Below are 10,793 nucleotides of genomic sequence, written 5' to 3'. Positions count from 1 at the left end.
AAAAAAAAAAAAAGAATTCATAACAGTAGCAAGATTACAGTTTTGGTATAGCAACAAAAATAATTTTATGGCTGGGGGGTCACTGCATCATGAGGTAGTGTTAAAGTGCTGTGGAAATCATTAGGAAATTTGAGAACCACTGACTCAAGGAATCATATTGTTTTATATTTACCATAGTTACATAATATACAGTGTGTGTGTGTGTGTGTGTGTGTGTGTGTGTGTGTGTGTGTGTGTGTGAAAATCATGCCACTTGGGCTGACAATGTTCCCCATAAGAACCATAGAGTAACAAAACCAAGACCAGAAATGAGAAACCTCCATTTGAAGGGATGTCCCAGGAACTCTAAGTCACTCCCAAAGCAATGTAGCTTATTCCTCTTTCCCTCCATTGCCTCTTAGAGGTTAACAGTAAGTCCCTATTGCTGAAGACAACATACACTTAGGACACAGGTTATTCAGCCTGCATTCTAACCTGAAATTCTCTGTCCTGCAGCCAGAAAATGCTGTGCACACTGCCAAGGGAGGGAAGCACTTAATAGTCCTACCCAGTGGTGACATCTGTGAATGATAATAACCAGAAGGACAAAAGATCCATAAAGGTGCAGTAGGTGGCACTCACATAGTGGTAAGCAACAGTTCTCTATTGGACTTAAGGCTCTCTTAACAGGAGAGAAATTAAGCCTGGTACTGGAAATCGAACCAATTTTCTGGTTCTAGGAAGGTCATGGATCTTAGAAGAGAATTTATTACTGACTTCGGTAGACCAGCATAATTCCTAATTACCTTCTAAATCTTATCCTTACATCCATAGAGAAGTGTAACTACCATAGCCACATCAAATAAGCTTCTCTTTAACATAAAGGGAGGCCATCACAGAAAGCAACAAATGGATACAATGCAGAGATCAACTGAGTCTGGGAAGCCCAGACGCAATGGATACATCTTCATTATAGCACCTACATCTAGGACTCAGGGGACATCACAGAAGAGGGGTGGAAAGACTGTAAGAGCCAGAGTACCAGAAAGGGTGCTGTGAGACAGTCTTCCCTAGAAATAGTTATATTAAAAAAAAAAAAAAGACCAAAATAAAGACATGCTAATGGGGAAGGGGGAAAACAATCTCATTCTGTTCTATCCTTAGACAAATAACCCACAGGCAACTGATTAATGGCTGCTGAGAGAGGGAGAGTTAGCTTTTCCTAGGGTTAAGCCCTCTAACTGACTATTCAGTACAAAGTGGTCAGCTCTGAAACCGTGTACATATATATAAACAACAAAACGAACTCAGCAGATGGTGTGTGTGTGTGTGTGTGTCTAAAACAATAATCAAAGACAAAGAGTCTACCAATTAAGAATCAGAGGCATGGAAGGAGTTGAAGGGAGGGGACTTGTAGGGGGGCTGGAAGGAAGAAAGGGCAAGGAGAAACTGATATAAAAGTGTGTATTAAAAAATCAACTCAAAACTAGTCAAAGCCTTAAATTGTGAAACTGCTAGAGGACAAGGAAGAAGTGCCGATGTGCACTTAGATTATCCCCCATCTCGGCTGTGGGGACCCGTGGTGCAGCGACCATGGGAGTATACACATTCCAATTTCACTGCCTTTGGATGCACATTGAGCTGTGGGATTTCTGGGTCCATCCATTGTCCCAGGTATGGGTCTGGTGTTTTCAGAGTGTCCTATTGTTTTTTTCCATGGTGGCTGAACTAGTTTATATTCCTGTCAACAATGTATGGGTTTATCCATCTCCTAGGCTACATGTGTTGCCTTTACTTGTGTTTTGATGAGAGTCAGGTTAAGCTGAGAGAAGTGACCCATCCTTCAGGTTTCATTGCTGTCTATCTCCCTGATGATGAGTGTCATCTGCATCTCTTGTGTCTGTGTTGTCATTTGTCTATGAAGAATTGTGTATTTAGTTCTTTTACCCACTTAACATTGCATTGTTATGACTAGTGTTGTGCTATTGCACTGTTTGGATTCTTTTCTGTCTTCTATATAGCACCCCCTGGTTAGATGTATCATTAATGAGTATTTTTTCTCATTCCACAGGACCAGGGCTCTGACCCCTGAGCTATAGAACCGCTTGACTCTGTTGCATCCTCCTTCCACTCTTTTCGGTTGATATACTCTTCTCAGTTTTCATCTTTGTTGCTGTGTTTTTAGTTATAGCCTTTTATAAAAAGCCTAGACCAGTGTCTTAAAACATTATCTGTATGTTTTTTCTAGTGGTTTCATAGTTATTCATTTTGATTTCATTTTTATACAACATATTTAATTTCATTCTTTTACATAGGTGGACCTAGTTTTCCTGATAGCATTTCTAGAAAAGACATCTTTCCCCCAATGTAATCCTTGATGCTTTATCTAAAGTCAGTAGTCTGCAAATATGTTTGTGTTTATTTAATTTCTCTGTCTGTCTTAGGGTTTTGTTGCTGTGAAGAGACACCATAACCAAGCAACTCTTATAAAGAAAACATTTAATTGTGGCTGACTGACAGGTTCAAAAGTTCAGTCCATTATCATCATGGTGGGAGGTATGGCAGTGTGCAGGAAGACATGGTGTTGGAGGAACTGAGAGTTCTATATCTTGACTCAAAGGCAGCCAGGAGTGCCTCTTCTACCCTGGGCACAGTTTAAGCATAGAACCTGAAAGCCCACTCCCACAGTGATAAACTTCCTCCAACAAGGCCATACCTCCTAATAGTGCCACTCCTTGGGCCAAGCATATTCAAACCACCACAGTAGCTTATATGTTCATAGTAAGTGCCATGCTGTTTTAGCTACAAGAGGTTTGTAGTATGTTTTGGATTTAGATATGATGGCTCCAGCTCTGTTGATTTTACTCTATATTTGTAGTAACTTATTCCATATGAATTTGAGGATTGCCTTGCTGTGCCTATAAAGAATGTTATAAACATTCCAACAGAGATTTCTTTAGGTAGTATGGACATTTTGACAAATCTTATTATTCTAATCCATAAGCAAAGTATTGAGAGGTGGGTCCCCTGGAGGGTTCATGGAACCTCTGGCCCCCCTTATTCTTTATCCTGTGAATCATTTCTACCTGACTGTTCTCCAGGTATATCCTTTGTAAGATACAAGGTGGTTTCCTGACTTTTGAGAGTTGTTGTAGCAAATAATTCAACCCAGGCAATGAATCATGGGAGCTCTTGGTCAGGTGCACTGGAGGCCCGAGATTGGCCTTGACATGTATACTGAGGGCAGTATGGTGTGGACTCCGACACTCACTCTGAGAGGTTAATTTAAGAATTTCTTTGAATTGTTTGATGCCATTTGGCATCTGGAGAGTTGAATAATTGGGTGTTCGTGTGGGAAAAGCCCACACATTTGGTATCATAAATGATACTAGAAACTGCAAGAGCATCAAGGCAATAGAATCCCCATCCATTCTTTGCCCCATTAAAAAAAATGTTCTAGAAGAGCATCCAGTGAAACACATGGGCCAGGTTAACCTCACTGTTCAAGTAAGGTGTTTACCAGGCATGAGGATCTGAGGTCCCCCAGCACCCCCAAAAAACCCAAGAGAGGTGCTATGCATTGGCAGTTCACAAGATGGTGTGCATTTGTATTTGCAGTCCTACCGTAAGGTCTCTCTCTCTCTCTCTCTCTCTCTCTCTCTCTCTCTCTCTCTCTCTCTCTCTCTCACACACACACACACACACACACACGCAAACAAAAATCCCAAATATAAAATCCTAATACTTTGAAAACCCTGGATTGAAACATAGAATCACCTCTTTGGAACTTGGGTCAGGAAAGGTTGCTTAATCAAAACAGAAAACACAAATCATAAAGGGCAAAGCTGATCAAATAATCCTTACCACAGTCGGGATGGAGACACTCTACACAGCAGAGGTGGAGGGTGGGAGCCACTTGGAGAGCACAGCTAAGAACTCTGACTACTCACCAAGGACAAAAAGTCCGTTGTCAAAAACAATCATGCGATTTATTTAACAGCTACTTCAATAAAGGAGAAGTGGGGCGGCAAGTAAGCTTCTTGTTAGTCATTGTGGAAATAAAAATTAAAGTCACAAGGAAATGCCAGTATTTACCTACAAGAATGGATGGCATTTGTTAAAATCTGAAAATACCAAGCAAGTCCTGGCAAAGATACGTAAAAACTGAAACGCTCCTCCATTGCCATTTTGCTGGTACAGCACTTTGGAAAGCATTTTGGCAATGTCTTCTAAAGTTAAATTTACATGTATGGTGTATCTCAGCAACCCTACTGCTAGGTATTTACTCAAAATAAATTTTGACATATGTCCACAAAAATCTTGTATATGAATATCTGCAGCAGATTTATTCATAGCTGGCCCAAACAGGAGACAACCCAAATGTCTGTAAACTGGTGAATAGATAAAATTGAATCATGTTTCAGCCTTAAAATGAAATAGCACTCCATTACACAAAGTAATGAAACCTGGCATGCTGGTGCACACCTGTAATCCCAGACTTAGGCGGAGTCACCTTTGGCTACACAGTGACTTTGGAACCAATCTAGGGTACATGAGACCTCAAAATAAAATAAAATAAAAAAATCAATGAATCCAAATATGGTACATACTTGTAATCCCAGCACTCGGGAGGCAGAGGCAGGCAGATCTCTGAGTTTAAGGCTAGCCTGATCTACAGAGTGAGTTCCAGGACAGCCATGGCTACACAGAGAAACCCTGCCTCAGGGAAAAAAAAAGATCTGTATACACATCTGTGAAAGATGAATCTTACTATATGTAAGTTAGTAAATTAGATATCAATTGTCTTAATTGTCCCGATGCTGTAGCTTGGCTGTAGTTTCGTTGCTTTCAGTCAGCTCTATCCTAGAGCTCTGGGTTGGTACACTAAGACAGAGAGAAAATAAGACGCTTCAGGATGACATCATGGGCAGATAGTATAATTTCCCAAGAGAGAAAGCCAAATTTGACCAAAAAAAAAACTGTTATGGGTTAATAAAAGAGTTTGACAAGTTTGAGGTTGTGAAAATCTGTATACAAAAGTCAAGTTTAGGGGTTAGGGGGATGGCTCAATGGATAAAAGCACTTGGTCTTCAGATATAATGACTGGAAGGCCTAAGGTTGAATCCCAAACACTCAAATAAAAAGCTGGGTGTGGCTACATGTGCTTGTAACCCCAGTACTGAGGGTCAGAGACAGGCAGCGAACCCAAGAGCTCACTGGCCACCCTGCCTGGTTTCCAGGTCAACCAAAGATCCTGCTTTAAGACAGTATTAAGGAGAATAATAGAAGAAGATACCTGATGTCTTACTGTGGATCCATGTGTGTATCATTGGACACACATACACCATACACAATAACACACACACGTAGAGTCAATTCTATTTTTATTTATCAGAATATTCACTTTTATTTAAGGCATCATTTATAATGCTACCAAAATGGTCAACTGAAGTGGAAACCTAAGGGTTCTTTGGAAAGTAGGTTGGATGGCGTTTTGCTGGAAACACATGAAGGAGCATTTCATTAAAGTGGACATAGGTACGAAAGGCTAAGGCAGACTTGTGAAGGAATGATTTGCTGTAGCAGACACAGGAGAAAGAATGTTCTGCTAAAGCAAACATAAAAAGACACATAATGATTCTTTGCTAATGACACGCATGTATTGGTCTGCCTTACATTGTGAAGTTGAGCTGCATTTATCAGGGCGCCATAGAGAGATATGCACCAAAAAACTTCTGGGGGTGTGCTGCAGTTTGTTGCCGTTTCTGAGGACTCGGGCTGATTGGATGCATGTGCTGAGGCACGAGCTGAGATGAGACGTATGCTAAAGCGAAACATATACTAAGGCAAGAGCTGTGCTGAAGGCAAGACACGTAGAGGACATGAGATGTTTGGAGGGTATAACTAGGACTCCACGGAGTGACAGAGCTAGTCTTGCTGGTACAGGTAGCTGTGCAATGCTTGTGGGCCTCACATCTTCACTGATCATTGCTTCCCTGAGAGAGGCACAGCTGAGAACTTCTCCTGGTGTTCCTCTTGGTCCCTCCTGCTGACTCAAGCCCAGGCTGAGACCTGACTGTCTCTGCTAGGCCATGTCACTGCTTTTGCTAACCTGACTACTGAACTGGACTGCTGGTGAATCCATGAGGTGTTTGTGAGCAGATCGAGCTGCCACTGACTGCTAACCTGTGAACTAATCTATTGATTTCCAGACAACACAGACAGGCGTTGCTCCAAAGGGGTTCACTACCGTAGCTTCTCTTTTCCACTACCTCTGGTGGATGGTGGGTTACAAAAAAAGTTAAAATGTTTTTTAAAAAAATCATTAAAAACAAGATTTAAAAAAAAAAGTTACAGTCAACTCTGAATAACTCTAACAAAAGATGTAAATTATCTTCCCAAATAAGTTTTAATATAAAGAAAGGAAAATGCCCTCCCAGCTCAGTACCTGAGCCACTGCCCTGCTAGACCACTTAGGAAAGAAGCAATAGGAAAGGTGCTACATGTGCTGCTAAAACACAGTGGGATAGAGCAGGAGGATAGATTGGAACACACACATACACACACACACACACACACACACACACACACACACATGGGCACACACAAACACACACGTGCACACACACACGCACACACACGTGCACACACACACGTGTGCACACACACGCACACATACACGCAAACACACGCACACACACGCACACATGGGCACACACACGCACACACACACGCACACACACATGCACGCACACGCACACACACGTGCGCGCACGCGCGCGCGCGCGCGCACACACACACACACACACACACACACACACACACACGGGCAGTATGAAGAAGGTATAACTTAAAGGACTATAACTCTGGGCAAGTATCCAGTATCTTAGGCAGTTAGGTCTTCGTGTCCATCAGGAAAATATCACCTTTACTTTCCATCCGGGTAGCCAGTTAGCCAGTTAGCCAGGACCCACTGAGCAATACCACCAGATTGTTATAAAATATAAGTCTCACAAAATCTCCATATGGGAGAAAGCAGAGGTTATTCTTGTCATCCCACCCAGCTTTCTAAGCAGCTTGCCCCAAGCCAGTAACGATTTTGTTCTCCTCTTGTCTTTGGGAAGAAAAAGCATTGCGTTGTCCCTGTAGGCAACAGGGTAAGTTTGTTGGTTGGTACCTCTTTCCTTTCCATGTTTATTATAGGAAGGTAAAGATCCCACTCATGGCTCAAGACCTATGGTGATCCAAGGCGGCATGTGTTGCCTGAGAGGCTGTGCTCAAAGGATTGGGAAGCAAAGGATGATGGTTCTTCCCCAACCATCGGTGAGCACAACACTTCAGTGGGAAAACAAATAACCCTAGAGTTGGACCACTGACCACAACAAATGAGACCTAAGGGCAGACCTGGCCCCAGGACCAGCGAGTGGGTCAGTAGAACTCATGAGCTCAGTTCACTTTTGACTTCTGGTGGGTGTATCCATTCCTGGCTCCTGGTATTAGCCTAAGTGACTCTCTTAGTTAGGACTTTACTGCTGTGAACAGACCCTATTACCAAGACAACTCTTATAAAGTACAACATTTAATTGGGGCTGGTTTACAGGTTCAGAGATTCAGTCCATTATCATCAGTGCAGGAGCATGGCAGAGTCCTGGCAGGCATAGTGCAGGAGGAGCAGAGAGTTCTACCTCTTCATCTGAAGGCTGCTAGGAGAAGACTGACTTCCAGGCAGCTAGGATGAGGGTCTTAAAGCCCACCCCACAGTGATAAACTTCCTCTAACAAGCCCATACTCCCTAACAGTGCCACTCCCTGGACTACAACCATCACAGTAACAAATGAGGCTTTGGAAGTCAATGCAGCTGCTGGACCAGGTTCAACACACAAAGAGTATTTACAGTTTGTCTCTCATGTCTACTGGGGCTCCAGATTTAGAAGGGGTACTAGGAAACTCACAGGAACTTCAGATCCCAGACTTAGATCAGAGCATGTGAGGTTTCTGAGGGGTTCCACCTTGCAGGAAAACCAGCCACAACAAATACAGTGTGCTTGAGTATGTGTGCCCTCTTACTGCTTCAATGGTAGACTCCGATTTTGTATGTTTTTGCCACATTTTTAGCTATCTTTCTTTCTGTGTTAAAAAAAAAAAAAAAAAAAGAACTTAGATCTAAACACCTCATAAGGATGTTCAAACCTATCCACAGATCCAGGAAATGGTGCCTGTTAAGATCTAAAAATAGACCAGAAAGGCCCGTGCTAGCTTTCAACAGCAGAATCCAAGGAGTTTGAAGGATTTCTAAAGCCAGTCAAAGGCTTTCCTGCCTTTTTCTATTTTGAGTTCAGTCACTTGAGAATTTTCAAAATTTTAAGATCATTTCTTTCTTTTCCTGATATTGAATAGAGGAGAAGGCTGGCCTGCCTTGGGAGGACACTGTGATCCTTTTGTTCATTTTTCTGTCCTGTGCTGATGGTTGCATAATGGTCAAGAATGTTGAGCCTCTGCTCAAATTCCAGCTCTGACCAGGAAGCCAAGAGTAGGTGAGTTGAGCCTTCTCAGCCTAGTTTTCTTCTACAAAATCAGGGTTAATAAAAGGTGTTGGGATTGCTCATGTATTCAAATGCTAAACACTGGCTCCCAAGATCTGGCTGCCCCTCCCAGATGAGGAGATCCTTATGTGTACTAAGTAATGCTATGTAAACCTTGTTCCCCAAGTTAACTGGACAATAAGAGGCTATTGTGATTGGGCAATAGAACAAGAAAACAGGACTTGAGGATTGAGTGGGGTCTCAGGAGAGACCAGGACAAAGGAAAAAGGAGACAAAGAGAGGAAGCCACCATGAGAGGAGTTTAACCATGATCACGTGGCCAAGGGATACAGCAAGAAACAAGGGACATATGACTGGGATGTAAGTTAGAATAGCTCCAAACCTGCCCAATCTAGGCTTACTGCTTGTAAATATAATACCTGGATTGTGTTCATATGGGCTATCTAGAACATTTCATTCATTTTACAGCAAGGCTCCATGTTTAACAGTGGTAAAGGGCAGAGGATTAGGTAAATGGTAGCTCTTGACTTGTATCTCTTATAATAACTGCAACTGTGTTAGCTACTGTCTCATTGCTATGGAAAAACAAACACCCTCACAAAAATACAACCAAACAAAACCTGACAGAGGCAACTTGAAAAAGAAGGATTTGTCTGACCTATGGTTCCAGTCGCAGCCCATCAGGGCCGGGAAGACGTGGAAGCAAGAGCAGGGACAGCAGAGCACAAGAGGAGATGAACTTTCTCAGATCACTTTCTCCTTGTTGTTCAGTTCAGGACCCCAGTCCGGGTTGCCGCCTATATTTAAGGAAGGTCTTCCCACCTCAGTGAATCTAACCAAGAAAACCCCTCAGAGACACACCCACAGAAGGTTTTCCATCACGAGTCTAAATCCTGTAAAGTTGGCACAATTAAATACCAACATAGTAAACTCTTGAGTGTCTATAATAACCAGGAAATGAAATATTGGTATTCCAGTGTGTGTGTGTGTGTGTGTGTGTGTGTGTGTGTGTGTGTGTGTGTGTGTTTGGATTCACCTATAAGACAAACCTTTTGTTGGGTTTAACTGGGAAGGGAAAATGAGCCCTGGATATGGGCAGAGCTATTCCACAGACCACTAAAAAGCAGGCAGAGCATACAATTCTTCGCCTCTCTTTACTTCCTGATTGTGGATTCTCTGTGACTGGTACCCTGTGCTCACTCAAGCACACCTTCCCCAGCATTGTGGATTCTAAAAGCCTGAGACAAAATAAATTATTTCTTTTGTAAGTTACTTCTGTCAGGAATTTTGATATAACAGAGAGGAAAGTAACTAAGAATGACTGAACTTTTTAGTGGAAATTAGGTACAATTTGCAACATGCAGCATGTTTCAAAACCTGTGAAGTCTACACAGTAAGTCTTGACATCAGTTTCCATTCCTGCTCCCCACAGACTAGTCAGTTACCCTCAACTAACAAGATTGGGCAGTTTTATGTTCCAAGGTGATCTGTGTGGGCTCCTGGTAGCTGCTGCTCTCAGAACACTTGGTGCCAGAATCTTTCTTTGTGGATCAAATTTTACTAATTATTGTTTCTAGACAGAGTGACCTTTTCCCATGAGCCTAGCCAAATGTTCTTCTTTTATCTGTTAATAAAAATGACTGGTTGGTAAGGAAAACGATTCCTTTGCCAATGCCCTCTGGCTGCCCTTTCTCTGCACAGGGAAGTTTTAAGCTTCTAGATTCAGAGGAAAATGTTACTTCTTACTTAAGTTCTGAGAAAAAAAAAATGTGCCGCCTTGGACAGCATTGTGACACCATCTGTGTAAGTTACTCTATAAACCATTCCATCCGCAGCAAAGGCTAAAATAGCCACACCCCAGGCCCATTCCTCAAACAAGAGGGCTTAGCAAATTATCATCTGTGGGCATGAGAACTAAAGAGTCTGTAATGGGCTAGGTATTGGTGACTCCTCAAGATGCACATACTGGAAAACCAAGTTCCAAATGATGGTGTTTGCAGGGGGACGTTTGAGGGGGTAACTTGGCTACGGGGGTTGGGTCTCCATGAATAGGGATGGTCAGAGAGCCAGCCGTCTCTCACTCCTTTATGTGAGGCACGATCAGAAGCTGGACGTCTCCAAACCGTAAACTGCTCCCTAGCAGGACCCTGAATCTTTTAACACAGTGGCTCTCAACTTTCCCAATCTGCGACTCTTTAATACCGTTCCTCATGTTTGGCAACCCCCCCTCAACCATAAATGATTTCATTGCTTCCTCATAACTGCAATTTT

The sequence above is a fragment of the Mus pahari genome, chromosome 11 (assembly GCF_900095145.1).
Source record: "Mus pahari chromosome 11, PAHARI_EIJ_v1.1, whole genome shotgun sequence".
In the NCBI taxonomy this organism is placed as follows: Eukaryota; Metazoa; Chordata; class Mammalia; order Rodentia; family Muridae; genus Mus; species Mus pahari.
The sequence above is the reverse complement of the archived record's forward strand: the minus strand, read 5'-3'. Positions refer to the sequence as shown.